The 11,857-nt window shown below is 54.3% G+C and overlaps 1 protein-coding gene across 1 annotated transcript in view; it reads left to right on the top strand.

Annotated features, from left to right (window-relative positions):
• Positions 1-292: 292 nt before the first annotated feature.
• The window catches only part of VANGL2 (VANGL planar cell polarity protein 2), a 24,505-nt gene continuing 12,940 nt past the window's right edge, over positions 293-11,857 (top strand). Inside the window, exon 1 of the mRNA XM_012639534.1 lies at positions 293-388. The gene's annotated coding sequence lies outside the window, so the exon portion shown is untranslated. The remainder of the gene's footprint in view (positions 389-11,857) is intronic.

Here is an 11,857-nt window from a genome sequence, read left to right as displayed (position 1 = left end):
AGCCGGGAGGCGGCACCCGGGAGCGCGCGTCCCCCGCCCCCTGCACCCCCCACTCTCATCCCCTCCCCCTCCGCCCCCTCCCCCCTCGGCCGCCGGCTCCCGATCTGATTCCTGATCCCTGATTCCTTGATCCTTGGTCCCGCCATGGGAGCCTGAGCGCCCCCTATTCCCCCCTGGCCCCCTGCCCCCGGGGCCTTGAGGGGGAAGAGGCAGCGGTCTGGGACGGAGCAGGGGGTGACCAGACTCAAGAGCCCCCCTTAACACCCCCCATCGCCCGCGCTGCCCGTCCGGGAGCACGGAGTTCGGAGCGACCCGGAGCGCTGCGGATACAAAGGCGCCGGGCCGAGCCGGGCGCCCGCGGAGCCCACCCGGCAGTTCGCAGCGGCGGGTGAGTGCCGGGCCGCGGGGGCGCGGGCAAAGTTTGCAAAAAAAAAAAAGAAAGAAAGAAAGAAAAAAAAAGAAACTGAAAAGGAGGACAATCTTGCAAGGGGCCAGGGGGTGCCCGGCCCCGGAGCGAGCGGGGTGGCTTATGGCGGAAGGGGGGCTCGGGGCAACCCCCTTCCGGTCCTCTCCCCCACTGCACAGCGGAGTACCCCCCCAACTTTGGGTAGAGGAAGGGGCGCGCGGGGAGGGGGCGGAGCCCGGGCCTGGAGAGCCGGGGACTTTCCTGGGCCAGGGCCGGGCGGGGGCCTTAATGATCCCAGGGGAGCCGGTCGAAGCCGGAGACTGGGAGCGTGTGTTGGAGGTGGGGGGAGAGGCGGTGGAAGGATCGGAGTCTGGAGGTATTGGAAGCCGAGGGTGTTCTGGGGTGCATACACACCTCAGGAGTGTGGGGAGGGAGGGGGCAGGTATGTGTTCAGGGTGTAGAGTGGTCTGGGGAGCGGGCTGGGGAGAGTAGTGGGGGGGTGTGTATAGCCGGAGGATGGGGCTGGAGGCAGTAGATTGTGTATGGGGGCCCAGGGATTAGGCGCCTGGGGTTGGTGGCAGTAGACTCTTTATGGGGGCCCAGGGGATAGGGCTGGCATCCCTCTCCGCAATCATATTTACCCATTTAGGGGACGGTGGGCTCTACGTGAGTGAGTTTTAAAGGGTTGGTGAAGGATCAGTGTGCATGATTCTTTGTTTTTGTGTGTGTGTGTGCACGCCTTTACGTGCTGCATGTTCCTGCAGGTGGGCCCCTAGGTTTGGATGTATAGGTGTTTTTCTGTTCTAGAGTGTGTGTGCACCCAGGAAGCAGCTGACCATGCATCTGCTGTGTGTTTGGATATGTATTTATGTGTATACTCAAGGGAAGGGGTGTGAGTCTGTGTGTGTGTACTGGGAGAGGGGTTTGTGGGAAAGAGGTGTATAGGTACTGAGGAAGGTGGGTATGTAAGAGCAGAACGGGGTACATGTGGATGGGTGTGTGTGCACCTGTGTACTGGGAAGGGGTGTGAGTGAATCTGTGTTCTCTTGTGTGTAAACTGTGTTGATGGGTAAGTATCAATGTGTGTGCCTGCCTTAGCTGGTGCGTGTGTTTCTGAGTGTGTCTTGGGGGTGCCTCTTGTCTTTGCAGGCAGATTTTCCTGGTAGTAAGCCCAAAGGGAAGGCTGTCTGCAGGATTCTGAGGCTTCTTGGATGGCCCTGCCTGGGTTCTGGGGAGTGCTTTAAGTATCTGAGACCTCTGGATGGGAGGGAGTGAGGTGTCTTATGAAGTGCCCATTTTGGGAGATGAGTTTTTCTGGAAGAGGGTGTGTGTTGTGGGGAATAGGGAATAAGGGTTCTTGTCTTAGTCCTAGAGGAATTTGGGGGATTGGAGGAGTCAGGGAGAAGAATAAGAGGAACTTCTTCCTTAGCTATCATAGGTTGGGTTCTAGTGCTTGGAGAGGCTCCATTCTTGGTTTCCCAATTGTGGTTCAACCCCCCCAGACCACAGTTCTCTTGGAAAGCTCTTTTGGAGTTTGCTGCTTTAGAGCCTGCTAACTCTGCCCCACCTCTAGGATCCCAAAGTTCCGGAGGAGTCTTGGGATTTCGGTGTGGGATGGAAGCAAGAGGAAGAAGCATGCCTGGAAGGATGAGACGTGGTAGGGGACAGCTTAGATTCCCCGTCATGGGGTTGAGAAGGTGGCATGGGGGTGCTTCTTCAGCACTTTCTTCAAGTTAGCCTGTGTGGCTGATCACAGTTTCCTTTCTCCCTGGTGAGAAGCATGGTTGGGATGGAGCTGTGGGTGTGGGGCCAGGGCTGAGTGTCTGTTCTGTCTGGGGCTATACTCATCATCAGCACAGTGTAGGGGGGAAGTCAGTGACTACCTGGGAAGTGGATGTCTCTCTCCTCAGTGAAGCAGCAGCTACCTCCTTTCCTCTCCTCTCTCTTGTCCTTTCTCTTTTAGGGCGAAGGGAAGAGGCTGGCCATGTCCTTCTTTAGGATGCTAGCCTTGTTTCCCCATGGCACACTCTCAGCCATTTTCCTCTTGCTGCCAGAGGCTGGGTTGAGACACCGAGTTGTAAGAGCTGAGGCTGTGATTGCACACGCCCATTAGGGTCTCTGGGCAATTGGAATTGGAATGTTAAAGTCTCTAATAGGCATGTGCAATTGCAATGTTCCCTCTTTAGTCCTCAGGGCTCCCTACCCTTCCTAAGGCCTGGAGATAAAAGTAGTGAGGGTTAGAAAATGTTGAGATTGGGGAGAGGGGCACAGTAGGAAAAGACCAGATTTTCTTCTTTTTAATACATGATTCCCCCAAACTCGACACCTGTCTGATGGTTAGGGTTCCCATGGCTAGCAAGGCACTTGCGTGAGATGCTGTGCCCTGGCCTTCTGGAGTTCCTCGTTTGCTCTGTATACACTCTCACTTGCATGGTGTACTATACTGGTGGGGGCTCTCTTCCAAGGAGGAGGAACTGTGGTCAGACAATAGGAAGTGCCATTTCTGAAAGTACTTCCAGATTGGAAGCCAGTGGCCACACTGGCCCCTCCTCACCCATTGTCTTGCTCCTGACTTGTATTTCCTCTAACTCTTCCGGGGCAGGCCTCTGGTGTGTCTCCCTCTGCTCTTTCTGATCCTTCTAGGTCTGAGGAAGATCCTTCTCTGGTCCTAGAGCAGGACAGGCTTTTATGTACTCATCTGGTTTCCAAGAGATCCTTCAGTTAGGGGGTAGGGAACTTGGCTAATAGAAGCTTTGGGTCGAAGAGGGAAAAGCGAAGAGATCTGGGACTCCCCTGATCCCCTCTGAGTTTTAGGAACTCCGGTCTTCTCCTTCGCTTATTCTTCCCAGGATGGGTCCCCACACTGTGGGGCCAAAGCAGGGAGCCAGAAAGTTGGCTGGAATTAGTACTTAACAGCAGTATGACCTTGGGCGAATTATTAAACCCCATTCCCCAGCCTCGTAGGTATCTTAGGGCACCATCCTCTAAGCTCAGACTGAGCCTTTCCACAAGGAACCCCTGGTCCCTCCAGTGGCCTCCTTCCCTTGCTCTTGAATTCTGACTTTGCCACTTCCTGATTCTGTGACCTCAGACAAAACAGGTATCTTTTTGAAGCCTCACCTGTAAAATGGAATTAATAATGGGCCCTGCTGTTTAGGCTTGTGAGGGTTAAATGGAATAATCTAGAGACAGCATGTGGCACAGTGCCTGGCACATAGAAGCACTCATTTAGCTGGCCTAGTCTGGATTCTGATGGAGGATTGTTGTAAGGGAGAGAGGTCTGGGTAGTGGGGTGGGAGAGCTAGGCTTTTGGTTCTGCTCTTGTTCTTAGGCACTACCTACTATTTGCCAGGAGCCGTGTGAAGCACGGGGGCCAGAGAGGTATTAAGGCAGGCTTTCACAGGGAGACATGCATAAACACGTCGATTCACTGTAACGCGGTGAGCGGCTGTGTGGAGGTGTGTTCAGGAGGCCACCTGAGCACAGAGGAAGAGAGCTTGGCCGTAGGGTCGGGCACAGGGAAGGTTCCTAGAGGAGATGTGCCCTTAGCTAGATTTTTAAAAAAAATTAAGGTGAAATTCACATAATGTAAAATAAACCATTTTAGAGTGAAACAGGCATTTAGTACATTCCCAATATTGTGCAACCACCATTCTGAAACAGTTGCACCCCCCTGAAAGGAAACCCCTACCCATGAAGCAGTCACTCCCGATTCCCCCACCACCCACCTTAGCTCCTGGCGACCACCAATTCGCATTCTGTCTCTATGGATTTACCTATTCTGGATATTTCATATAAATGGAATCAAACAATGTGTGATCTTTTATATCTGGCTTCCTTCACCTAGCATAGCGTTTTCAAGGTTAATCCGCATTGTAGCATGTATCGGTAATTCATTCCTTTTGATGGCTGAATAGCATTCCCTGGTATGGATAGACCTTGGCTGGTTAAAGGATGAGTTAGGCCGACAGGGAGGGACTGAGGAGGGCACTCCTAGTAGAGGCTGAGTGTGAGCAAGAACGAGCACTGGCGTTTGTATTATTGGATCTTTTGGCCTCAGTTTCCCTGCCTATAAAACACAGTTAATCATCTCTTTCCTTCCTTGTCCTGTGGGGTTGGTGGGGGTACAGGTGTTAGGGGAGGAGAGGCCCAGTAAGAGTCTGGGCTGGGGACGGGACTGCTAAAAACGTGTTCTTTCCTCTCCTTTTGCTTGGCACCTCCCTCCTGTCTTGCATCTACCCCCATCCCTGTGGGTAGCCATCTCCCTGCTTTACGTGGCATCAACTTCCCCTCTCTCTGAATGGACCCGAAACTTTTCCTCTTAGCCACTACAGGTGGGTCAGCCGGTGCATGAGATCTGGGCAGCAGAGGTGAAGGGAAGGCCTGGAGTGAATCCTACCTACACTCTGCCCAGCACTGGTCCTCTCCTTCTCTTTCCTGTCTCTTGGTGATCTGGCTTGGGCAGCCTTCTGCCACCTTCTCTGTTGTGATCTGGACAGAACTGTGGTGGGTCAGGGAGAATCTTTGCATCCCTTGCCTCTACCTTGCTTGGTACAGAATAGGAGGCAGAGGCCCTTTATGGTGGGGCCCTTTGGAAATGAGGTGTTGCTCGCTTGTTTGATGCCCCTGGCAAGGTTGGTAATTACAGACATGACAGCTGGGAACTGGTTTGGGAGAAGCAGGCTTGGAATCAGCAGAGCTGAGGATATCCTGGTAATCAGGGTGCGGCAGTCAGCACGGATGGGGAGAGTGGGAAGAGGTTGGGGGCTGGGGTGGGGTGGAAGCTTGGGGCTCCCTTTCCCTGCCACTCTACACACAGCTGGGCCTAAAGCCTAGAGGCGAGTGGGAGGTGATTGGAGCCCAGGCCCTGCCTCACTGTAAGTGAGGAAGGAGGGAGGAGAAGAGGGAGGATGGGGTTTCTAGGAGCCCCTGAAGAAAGAAGCAGAGAGTGGGAAGAGGGGTTTTGGCTGCTCTCTCAGGCAGTACCTGGATGTGGTCTAAGTTAGGGAGGGGCCAACCCTGCACCAAAAGGTGATTCCATCTTATTCTGGGGTGTTTCTTCTTACAATGAGGCTATGGGAGCAGGATGTGGAAGAGATTGGCTGTGTACACCCTAAAGCAGAAAAAGGTGGGAACCGACATTTTATTGAGCATCTATTATGTGCCAGACTTCATGATATTTTGTATATGTTATTTCGTTGGAAACTCTTAACCTTCTGAAGCAGGCATTGTTATCCCCATTGAATAGATGAGAAAACTGAGGGTTAGAGAAGGTGAGCGACTCACCTGAGATTACACAGCTCATAAAAGGCTGGGTCAGCTCTATCTGACCTCACTGCTCTTCCTTTCCCAAGGTGGTCTCTTTACCTTTCCCTACTCTCATTCCAGTTAGATCTGATTGCTCATTATTGCCTTTAAGTTTGAACTTGAATAATTCCCCTGTCCCCTTGAAAAGCAGACAGGAGTCCAGATGTCAGCCTGAGGAGTAGAGAAGTTTGTCCCTTAGGGTGGGAGTCAGGTGGGATCTCATGGAAGAACCTGGCTCCATGTCTAGGAGGAGCCCATTGTTGTGAGCCTTGGGCAGGGCTCTTCTCTGGGCAGAAACCTCTCCCGGGACCGGCCTCTTCCTCCCTGCTGGGCCACTATTTTGGATGGGAGCTGTGGGAAAGGTGTGACTGTAGGCTCTGGCCACCACAGCCCATGCGGTCTTGTTTGTGATTCGGAGGGGCCTGGTCCTCACTGTCTATAAGGTTTTCCCACAGCCCCCTAATAATGTCCTTCAGACCCCTGCTTTCACCAGAGCATTCCTGGCTCTCTCAGCCTGGTCAGAGAGAGAGAGAGAGAGAGAGAGTGTTTGTCGTGGGTCTGGGGAGGGGGGCTCTGGCTTTTTAGGGTAAGTGGGGGTTAGACAGGAACAGGTGCTGAGCCCGAGGTGTGAACACAGTAACTTAAAAAACATCTGAGTGTGAACAGAAACACGCATTCTGTCACCTGCTTTACTCCAGGAATGGAGGTGGCAGATATAAGGGATGGGGGAGTTGAGAGTTCTCAGAAAAGAGTGGGAACCTCAAGGGGGGTTGTGGAGGCGGTGGGGCTGGTTGGCCTGTCGGCTGGCTCAGGCTGGCTCAGGTAAGAACTGGCCGATGTGGCAGGTCTGCAGCCTTGGGCTGAGGACGAGGAAGCCCAGCCCTGCCCCCTGCCCCCAGTCACACGCGTCTCACACTCTGAGGCCCACTCTGCTGCTTTCCCATACAATCCAGCCTTCATTGACAGTGTCCCCATATGTTCCGCCCCCACACTCCTTCCCCACAACTCGACTCCCCAGCCACAGCGAGCCTAGGATTGGCTAACTTCCCCTTCCCAAGTGGCTGCTTTCCACTTCCTTGTTCCTCAAGGCAGGGGCTGGGTGAGCAGGCTTTGAAGGTCTTTTGGGGTCAGGGACAGTGGGGACATACCTAGGACAGCGGGCTATGAAAAGAGGGAAACATTTATTTTGCAGTGCACAGGAAGCTGGCTTAGGGGTCCACACAGCTCACCTACCTCCCAATGTCCCTGAGGACACCTTGAGGCGCCTGTTTTCCTTCTTGGTTCTTCCACAGCTCACCTGGTGAGCAGGTAGGGGCCAGTCCTCTCCCCCAGCTGAGGGAGAAAGCAGCTCAAAGCCCAGTGGGTGGCAATTGTGGGGCCTGCCCGCTGGTGAAAATTCAGTGGAGCACCCAGGCATCTAGAAGTCCTGGTTACCTTCCCACCAGCTTAGTGTCCTTTCTTCCCTCCAGCCCCCACCTGGAACAGATGCCAAAAGGATTACTCATCCTTTCTCCTGCAACCCCCTCCCCCTCCCCATGTTCTCTTCAAGACTGGCTGGGAAAGGGTCTGGGGAGGCTGGGGAATGGGGTGCCTTGGCGTGTGGGTGTGCGCTTGTGTGTGTGTGTGTGTGTGTGTGTGTGTGTGTGTGTGAGTGCATGGGGGTGTGTGCTTGTGTGTGCTGTGTTAGGGGGCAAGGACTTTTCTGAGAGCTGGGATAGGGGTGGGAGTGCCAGAGAGACAGTGAGTGCAGAGCAGGTCTCTACAGAACCTGCCTAGCCAGGGCGGGTGGAGCTGGGTGGGGCAGGCAGGAGCCAGTCCAGGTTTCAGAGGGGGAGAGGGGGAATACGAGTGTGGGCGTATGTGTGTGTGTCGCTGTTTCAGTATGTCTGTGGAGTTGGAGGATACTCAGCCTCACCCCCTACCTTAGACCCAGGCAAGAGAGTGAGACTCTGTCTCAAAAAAAAAAAAAAGAAATGAAGGAAGTAGGTGAAGAGGGGCTCCTTTTTGATTAAAACGTGAGCTCAGGTGTTCTAGCCAGGAGGTGGGTCTCTTCCCCGTAGTGCCCCCTGCACTGGGGACTGGTGGTGAGAAGCTGCTCTGGAAGCACAGATGCCTGGGTGACCCAAGCACGGCCCCTCCTGTGCCAGCCCAGTGAGGAGAAGGATCCTGCCCTCACCCTGGGGCTATGAGGATGGTGAGCTCATGTCTGGGCTGTCCTGGGAGAGTGCTGGTTAACAGGGTGGGGGTGGGGCACCTGGTGCCAGCTCTTTCTCACCCCTCAGCCCACTGGAGGTAGAGCTGTTCTCTTTGGCCTTCTGGGCAGCATGTCACCCAAGGATACTGGGGCCTTTTTTAGGATATGAGGCCGTTTTAAGGGATGAGGGTGGGGACCATTTTTGGTCTAGGGTTGGGGCTACTCCTTGCCCACTTTGTACCTTATACTTTTTGTAGTAGGGAAAACCCAGCATAGGCTTCTTCAGATAGTGGTTTGCCCATGGCCCAAGGCTGGATGGGAGTGAATGAAGGAACACCAAGGCTCTTAGGACTGGGAGTGGTGGATGGGTGGGTGTAGAAACCACCCCTTTGGGGGGTAGGGGTCTCTGGTCTCAGCTTTCTTGGCTTAGGCCCATCTAGTCTCTGTCCCTTTGTCACTGGTGAGAAGGTGGGGAGGGCAGAAGTTGGCAAATTCGCTCCTATCCTGGCCTTCTTACAGTCTTGGCTATTCAGAGAGCCAGAGTCCAGAAGGAGTCTCATGGAGGAATCTGGTCTTACTCCAAGAGGAGCACACCTCAAAGTCACAGGGTTAGTAAGATTTTTCAGCAATAAGAGGAGGCCAAACAAAAATGGGCTGCTATAGAAGCAGTGACCATGGGCCAGTTACCTGCTTTCTATGGGCCCCACATTTTTTATCTGCAAAATTTGGGGTTGTACCTCTAAGGCCCCTTTCAGCTTGGGGCAGGAACCTGCTGAGAAGTGGGTGGATCAGCCCTGTCTCCTCCTGTAGTGGGAGAGAAAAGGGCAGTGGGGAGGGTGTGGGCACCCCTCTTCTCTGTGCGAGCCATGTTAGGTGTCCACGTTTTCATCCCACTCCAAGCACCCCAGCCCCCACAGTGCTGACAGGGTTGGGCACCTCTGGAAACCCAGGGAGTGGCACAGCAAGCAGCGGAACCAGGCAAGGGCTCTGAGGTGGGACAGCCGTGCCTTCGAATCTCTGAGCGCTGCCTCGTGCTGGCCTCACGACTTGGTGAGGTGCCTGCACTCTGGACGGACCTCTGGCTCTTTGCATACTGGGCTGGGAGGTTGGACCCGGGGCTTGGTTCTTGCTATCTCCCCTCCCCCCAAAAGGTGGGCATCCAACACTTTGAGCGGAATTCACGTTGACGTCCTTGGACCGTGGGGCTGTGTTCAGTGAAGACGAGATTGGGGTGCCCACATGCACACCCTTGCCCGTGCCTGTGGTGGGGAGGGCGGTGCGGGGCACAAGCAGTAAGGCCCAGGCTCGTGTGCAGGGATCAGAGACCTCTCACGGGCAAGGGCTCAGACTCCTCTCCATGCCGCTTCCCCTGTGTCCAGGCAGGGCCACTCTTCCCTAGTCCCTGACAGAGGAGAGGAAAACGGTCCTATCAGAGATTGGCTTCTTGTCCTCTTTCCCGTCCTCTACCCCTCTCTGGCCGGAAGTCCTTTCTAAAATCAAACCCAAGTGCCTGCTGGGGCACTGCTGGCCTGGTACTTCCAGCCCCTCCTCGGTAGAGATGAGGAACAATAGGCCCCCTTTTTAGGTGCATGTTTGTGTTCTGTCCCTGCCCCACCTTTTCTTCCCTGGCTGTCATCCTGGCTTCCACAGCGCTTTCTCCCAGCCCCGTCCTCATCTCTGCTCTGCCTCGTTTCCCTGCCCCAGGCCTGAAGTAGCTGGGACTCTGCTCTGCGGGGTGGGCCAGGGCTAGAGCAGTGGCAGGAGGTGGTGATCACGGCTGCCTGCGTCTGGTCATCCGTCCTCAGCACGCGCCGCGCATGGGGGTGCCGGTGCCTGTGTTCCACGCCTTGTCCACTTGAGCTGCCTCCTCTGAGCAGGGGAGTGGGGAAGGGTCTGTCCTGCTCTGTGTTTTGGCCAACACCCTCCCACCCGCCTCCAGGGCCTTGCTCCCTCTGCCTGTTGCCAGGTTCTGAGTGTGTTTTTTCCAGAGGCCTCCAATTGTTTCCTGAAGAAACCTGATCCCAGAGCTCAGACAAAAGCTGGGGCCGCCACAGGAGAAACCCCGTTCTCTCCCCCTCTGTCCCTATCCCCCCCACCTCCATAACCTCCCTCGCTTTGGATGCTGGGTATGGGTTCCAGGACCCGGCTGCCATCACCTAGGCAACAGGGGGCTTTGGTTGCCATGGTGATCAATGTGGGAGAAGCTGGGCAGCCGGGACAAAAGCCCCCACATTCCCCCCCCAGCCCCCTCCTCCAAGCCCCTTGGGATGATACTGAGACACATTCCATTAATTTTATTTCTGAAAGGCCTTTGGAGGGGAGAAGGGTCTCCTTTTTGTGACGGGCTCTCTCTCCCTCACTCCGCTCTGGCCTCCTTTTAACCCCAGATAATCCATGGTTGGTTTGAGCAGGGGACTGAGTGCATGTGTTTGTGTCTTGGGGCGTGGGGGGCAAGGTGAAAAGCAGTGGGACACATTCCTTTTTTACAGCCTCCCCCTGCCCTGCGCCAAGTGCCGACTTCCCTCCCGGGCTCGTCCCTCTGACGTTTCCACTTGTTGATCTCATCCAGTGATCCCCTCCCCCCGCTCTCTTCCGTGGGAACGCTGCCCACCCGGGAGACCCTCCAAACCCCTGACTCCTGAGACTGATTAAATAAGAGGAACTTCTGCCCTTCTCTTTGCTCACCCCTTGCACGCACCCCCCCACCCCTGCCCCCGGCCTCTCCGAGCTTGGATTAGTTCCCTGGGGTACTTGAGGGGATGGCAGGCAAGGGTCTCAGGAGTGGGCTTCATTTTTGGCCCTTGCATTTGGTAGCGGAAGGAGGAGCACATCATGGTGCTTTCTGGGCACTGACTTGGGGCTGGGAGGCCAGGGGAGCAGGGTTTATGTTGGGTCTTTAATAAATATCTGAAGAAGAAGGTAGGGGGCTCTAGGCTGAGCAGCTCAGAACAAAGGGTTGGGAGGGGACTGGCATCCTTGTCTGGCTTGAAATTTATCTGTAGGGGAAGCACAATGGCATCAGCTTACTTCCTGGGTGTGTTTAAGTGGTGGTTCTATTTTGGCGGTGTGCCTGTGTGTGTGTATGTGTGTGTAAGACTTCTTTATTTAGTTGTACAAATGGCAGGATTTATTTATTTTATTTTATTTTTGAGACAGAGTCTCACTTCATCACCCCAGGTTGGAATGCAGTAGCATCACCGTAGCTCACTGCAACCTCAAACTCCTGCGCTCAAGCGATCCTCCTGCCTCAGCCTCCCAAGTAGCTGGGCCTACAGGTGCACACCACTGCACCTGACTAAGTTTTCTATTTTTGGTAGAGACGGGGTCTCGCTTTTCCTCAGGCTGATACTGAACTCCTGACCTCAAGTGATCCTCCTGCCTCGGCCTCGCAGAGTGCTAGGATTATAGGTGTGAGCCACTGCGGCCGGCCATGGCAGGATTTATTTATACCACCTCTTTCCTTAGTCTCAGAGGAAGTGTCTGGGGATTGGAGTATGAGTGATCCTGGAGCTAGAGCTTATTAATTGCTTAACTATAATTACTAGCTGAGCAGTTTATAAAAGCATTTCTTTTGTCCCCGTGATCCTCACAGCAACCCCATGAAGTAGGTATCATTGTCTTCCCTATTTTACCAATGAGCCTACCAGATTATAAGCACAGAGATGTTAAGTAAGTTGCCTGTGGTCACACAGCTAGTCAGTGGGAGAGTTAGGTTTGGAACCTAGATCTTTGAGTGCAAATCTCAGGCTTTTTTTGCTGTTGGCTCTGGCAGATGTGGGTATTTAGGGTGAGGGTGAGGAGATGGAGGGCCTGGGTTCTAGCCTCTGTGTCTAGACTCTAGTCCATGGCAGTTCTTTTCCCCTTTACTTCTCCACTGCCCTCACTCTGTAACCTACTGGCTGTCTTTGAGCCTCCTGGCAAAATTCAGCTTCTTTTTTTTTTTTTTTTTT

This window comes from Propithecus coquereli, unplaced genomic scaffold, assembly GCF_000956105.1.
Source record: "Propithecus coquereli isolate 6110/MARCELLA unplaced genomic scaffold, Pcoq_1.0 Scaffold140, whole genome shotgun sequence".
Taxonomy (NCBI): domain Eukaryota; kingdom Metazoa; phylum Chordata; class Mammalia; order Primates; family Indriidae; genus Propithecus; species Propithecus coquereli.
The sequence above is the reverse complement of the archived record's forward strand: the minus strand, read 5'-3'. Positions and strand labels throughout refer to the sequence as shown.